The sequence below is a fragment of the Peromyscus leucopus genome, chromosome 19, assembly GCF_004664715.2.
Source record: "Peromyscus leucopus breed LL Stock chromosome 19, UCI_PerLeu_2.1, whole genome shotgun sequence".
NCBI lineage: Eukaryota > Metazoa > Chordata > Mammalia > Rodentia > Cricetidae > Peromyscus > Peromyscus leucopus.
The window spans coordinates 44,606,242-44,611,529 of record NC_051079.1 but is presented as its reverse complement, the minus strand read 5'-3'; the positions used below and the strand labels follow the sequence as shown (position 1 = coordinate 44,611,529).

General features: G+C 44.0%; 1 pseudogene; it reads right to left on the bottom strand.

Moving 5' to 3' along the window:
* Nucleotides 1–416: 416 nt before the first annotated feature.
* Nucleotides 417–4,651, bottom strand: LOC114708368 (annotated as a pseudogene).
* Nucleotides 4,652–5,288: the final 637 nt, after the last annotated feature.

Below are 5,288 nucleotides of genomic sequence, written 5' to 3'. Positions count from 1 at the left end.
TCAGAGTCTGTTTTAATGTTAACATTAAGCCCCTAGGAGAAACTGAAAACAAAGCAAAGCCTCTTTTGTCATTTATATACACACCAAGAACTATTTTCACTTAGGGCTGGATGGGCAGCTATGGTATTGAACAGACTCTGCACCTGGAAGGGATGCTTAGGCTAATACTGGAGGTCTTTCCCATCCAGTATCCATCAGTCTTCTGGCCATAAGAATGTTGTTTATCAGTCATTGAATGAAAGCAGGAGAAAGCAAGGCAGGTCTCTGGAAACCTCATCCTTTCCAAAAGGAAATGCTCTGCCAGCTCAGGTTTTACTCAGTCAGGAAGACAAAGTGACGAGTTAAGGCTTTGGTGACCATTACAATCCTCTGAAAAATCACTTTCTCCTATGTCAAGATAAGGTAATAGTGGTTTGTGGACTTTCCCTTGACTCTTAAAATCCCTGGGCTTGGGGGTATCATCTAGCCTCTGTCACTGAGCCAGCAGGAGGAGGTACCCCCACACTTGTCCCAGACTGGTTTGGGGCAGTCAGACCACGGCTCTTGCAGAAGCAGAAAGGCCATCATGGTTCATGTTTTCTGATGGATTAAGGAAGTAAGACTCATTGCATCTTCAGAGGCTTTGGTGCTGGAGGGGTGGATGCTTGCCAAGTAACTGGCATCAGTGTCTCAATCAATCTGGAGGGGCATGATGGTCTGCTTCAGGGCCACTTGATGACAGCAAAGGCTAAGAAGTACCCTTTCTCTGGTACTATCTGTCATGGTGGGTTTTTTGTGTGTGTGTGTGTGTGTGTGTGTGTGTGTGTGTGTGTGAGGAGAACTCTAACATTTGGAACCCCGTCATTTGCCACAGTAAGAAAATGTGATGTCAGGTGCACAGCAAACTGGTCCGTGGAGAGACGTCATCTTCAGTGACAGTCTGGGTGGAGAGAAACAAGTGCCGCCATTCTGTCAGGCGTGTGCCCAAACAACCACACAGAGCACAGAACCCTGAAAAGCAACTTGGGAGGTACAGATTCTTGTTTCTACAGTTAAACCAGAATTTCAGGGACGTGGAAACTCAAACAAAAACAATATACCCAAACCAAACCCAAAGCACTTACATGTTGTACATGTTATTTAAGGTACCATATGATGCTTCAGTACATCAGATAGACATGTATCATGTTCCAATCAAAGTAAACAGGTTTTATGTTTACTCAAAATGCTGTTTGTTTTGTGGTTGTTTTGTTTTTAATTTTTTTTTGGCAATGGTAAAAGCAGCTGGAATCTTCTTTTTGTTATCTAGGGCTTAGTTCCCTAGTTGACTACCTCCCCCATTCTATTTAGGTCATTTAAGCTAACTAGGATGAGTCTTGAACTCCTGATCCTCCTCTCAAGTGCTGAGATTACAGGTGTTTGCCACTGTGCTTGGCTTCCATTGCAGTTTTAAACATCTCTGCAGAAACCCAAGACTTTTGTTTCCAACCTGCATCCTGGTGGGCACTGTGGTGTCTGCATATGGTGTGTGCACAGAGTGACACATGCGGGTGTGTGCATATGGCTTGAGTATGTCCGCTTGAAGACATGCTCAGTTGGCTGAGATGATGAGCCAGACAGATGCTTAACTTTGAGGAGCATGTGATCTCATGAACAGCTGAATAGTTACTTCTATTCCTCACTATAAGAAGATTTGAAAGAGAGATGGAATTATAAGAAGATCATGAGTAGGTGTGCCTTTCTCACCTGGCAGACAATTTCAGACACTTGCCAAACTTCTCTGCCAGCTCATTGATGAGGTCTACTCTGAAGGTTGGGGGAGTCATCATGTAGCGCTTCCTGAACACTTTGCTGTTCTACTTGTAGAAAATCCAGTGGATGGAAGAAACTTTGTCTGCACACAGGTTCAGAACAATGAGATGTAAGTAAGGATAAAAACATTTGGAACTATGTAATTCCCGAAGTAAAATAGCTATTCAGCCAGTTCAGCTCAAAAGCACCAAGTTGTACAATTATCTATCATGCAAACCATCTGAAGTTAATACAGATATTCTCTCCTTTTGCCAATATGAAGACACTTCAGAAAACCATGCACATGTTTGAGAATACCTATCCGAACTTCATCGAGGTCTTTTAAAAGTCCATTAAAAACTGGAACCAGATCTGCATCTGTCAACTGGTCTCCAAGAAAAACTGCAAGCTTGTAGATGGAGAAAGCTAAAGTTCTTTGCACTTGCCACTGTGTATCTGATGTCAGAGACTCGTAAATCTCTCTTAGGCAGTGCCAGTTCTACCTGCTGAGTGTCAGGGCCACACCTGGCAGGCTATATGCCCAGTGCTTAGTGATCTCAATGTCAACTGTGCTTAAAGGGGATCAGTCACTCACAAGCACTGATCTATAAAGCTTGTAGTATGACATCCTGCACTGGACATCTCCTCTCCTCATTGGGGGTTACAGCGATTGTAACCCCATTGGTGCACATGTCCATATCTTCATGGACACAGTTAGGAATGGCATTCAGATTGTCAACAGCAGCATTAACTAAGGGCATGGAATCATCTTGATTTATTAAAATCTGGTTTTCTTGGTTTGTTACAGCCTGGTAGCTCATTTATACCCAGTTCATCTTGCACCTTACTCCACTGATCTGCACTGCCAGCCTCTTCATGAGCATCCAGGCTGAAAGTCTGCAGTTCAGCCAACAGTACCTCCAACCTGTTCTTTAACATGTCTCATCCGTGTGGGTCTCTGGGTTCTATGTCATCTCTTCAAGTTCCTTCTGGGTGGCCATGGTGATATCAGGAGAGCCCCTTATGGGGACTCCTGCACTCTCTGCCAAGAGTCTCTCCTTGGAGTCCTGTTCGAACTCTATGTCAATATCTATTTCAGGTAGATGAGTCTCTCCAGAAATGGAAGGGGTTGAACAATTGCTGGTCTAAGGGAGCCAAATCTGGGGAGCTGGTGCCAACTTCTGGTGGGAATAGACTTGTGTTAGCAGGCTTTTAAAAAAAATAATTCTCATTACTGGGTGCTTCCTGATGAGATGTGGAGGACAAAGTATAGAGAGTAAGAAGCTATCTATTGAAACATCTATGTCCCCTGGAGAGTTCCTGGATGTCAAAGAAGCACAGTCTTTGAGTATGCTTTCCAGTGTAGCACTGGGATGAAGGACACTGAGATCTGAAGGAGCATCCTTATCTGCTCTTTTACACGTGATCATTGATGCTATTTTTGTCTCAGCTGACATTCAATAAAAGGAGATATGAAAGGCCCTCAGAGACAAAGAGAGACACACACACACATGTATGCACACACACACACACACACACACACACACACACACACACACACACATACACAGAAAGAGACAGACAGAGAAAAGGCTGCTTGGCCAACCCAGCCAGAAGGATCACTGATAAAGTTAATAAAAAAAAGTAGTCTTAGTTACTTTTCTGTTGCTGTGATAAGACAACATGGACAAGGCAACTTATAGAAGAAAGCATTGAACTGGGACTTACAGTTTCAGAGTGAGTCCATGACCATCATAGTGGAGTACATGGCAGGAAGCAAGCAGGCAGGAATTGGCACTGGAGCAGTAGCTGCGAGGTTACATATGATCTACAAACAAGAGGCAGGGAGAGAAAGAGAGAGAGAGAGAGAGAGAGAGAGAGAGAGAGAGAGACAGAGACAGACAGAGACAGACAGAGACAGACAGAGAGAGAATGGGAATAGTTTTGACTTTTGAATCCTCAGAGCTGACCCCCAGTGACACACCTCCTCCATTAAGGCCACACCTTCTAATCCTCCCCAAACACTTCCAACTACAGGAACAAACACTCACATATATGAGCTTATGGTGAATTCAACCACCACAATAATGCTAATAACTTTATTCCTTGGATTTCCCAACATGTTATACACAAAATAGTCATGAAGCACTCAGCATAGGCCTTTCTAACTCCCCACACAATATCAGAAAATAACCGGAAAAACTTGCATTTCCTCGGTAGCTTGCTGGCCAACTCCCTTTCAAATATGTTCAAAATTGGCAGCACAGACTTTTCAAACATTCTACAGTCACAGTGTATCTCATGAAAGGGAGGATAAGATGCTCTGTAGTCTCCTTTCCAACCATAGGAGCATCATGCATACAGCCACAGCCTCTGTCATCCTGTCGTCGTTGCTCTAGGAAGGACAATCAGCTCTATGAGGACAGAGCACACTTTGGTCTCCACATCAAATCACTTGATCAGCTTCTGCTCCAGCAGGGCTAGCAAAGCTGCCTGACCGGTTTTCCTGTCAGGAAAGATGATTCTGATCTTCAAGATAGTTCTAACCACAATAGGTAGGATTTGGAAGAAGCATATGGTGTTGAGTCTCTTGACAAAACAGTACAGTATGTGGTGCTTGTTCCGTCAGCTCTGCTCTCTCAGTAGATTCTGAATCATCAAATCTGCCAGCTCTTTTCAAACCAACAATACAATCTTTTTCATCAGGGCAGCCTTCCCTCAGAGTATCCAGCAAACTCCCGGTCATCATTTGTCTGTTCCCATTTGTGTTGTACTTGTCCTGTCTCCCAAGCAGTGTCAACATTTCATTGTGTGAGATAAAGTCCAGGGGTCAGTGTGCATCTTCCAGCAAGTCCTCCTGGAGCTCTAAGAGGTGTGCCATCTTGTGCACACCCACAACCATGGATGCTCACAGACTGCCTCCCTCCTCCCAAGCTTCAGTTCTAGCTGTGGTTCTCCCACTATTTCCACTACATCTGCAGTGACTTGCTCCACCTGAAGCCTTGGAATCCCCAAATTCATCTGTGAAGGTTGGGATCAGCTTCTTCCAAATTCCAGCGATGTCAACAGTCTGACTTCCTGCCTATCACACATGCTCTTTGTGGCGACTAGGATGGTGAGTCCTTCCCAGGTTTTCAACTCATTGTGCCCATATCCATCAGAGGGCTCACTATCTATGCCAGCTATGACCTTACAGAATTTCTTATTTCTTAGATCATAAGGCTTGCCAGCTGTGGTGGTGAAGTATTCAAGAGTCAGAGGCAGGAGATCTCTGCAAGTTTGAGTTCAGCCGAGGTCCCCTCAGCAAGAACCTCTCTCAAAAAAAAATTAGTTTTTTTTGTGTGTATTCATACATATATTCACACATATATACATATAGCACTCTCAAATCAGAGTTTATACACACATACATACACACATACACATATAAACATACATCACTCTCAAATCAGAATGACTCCATGATTATGGGCAGCAGAGTGGATGTGTCGCAGACATAGAGACAGCGTTGGTCTCAT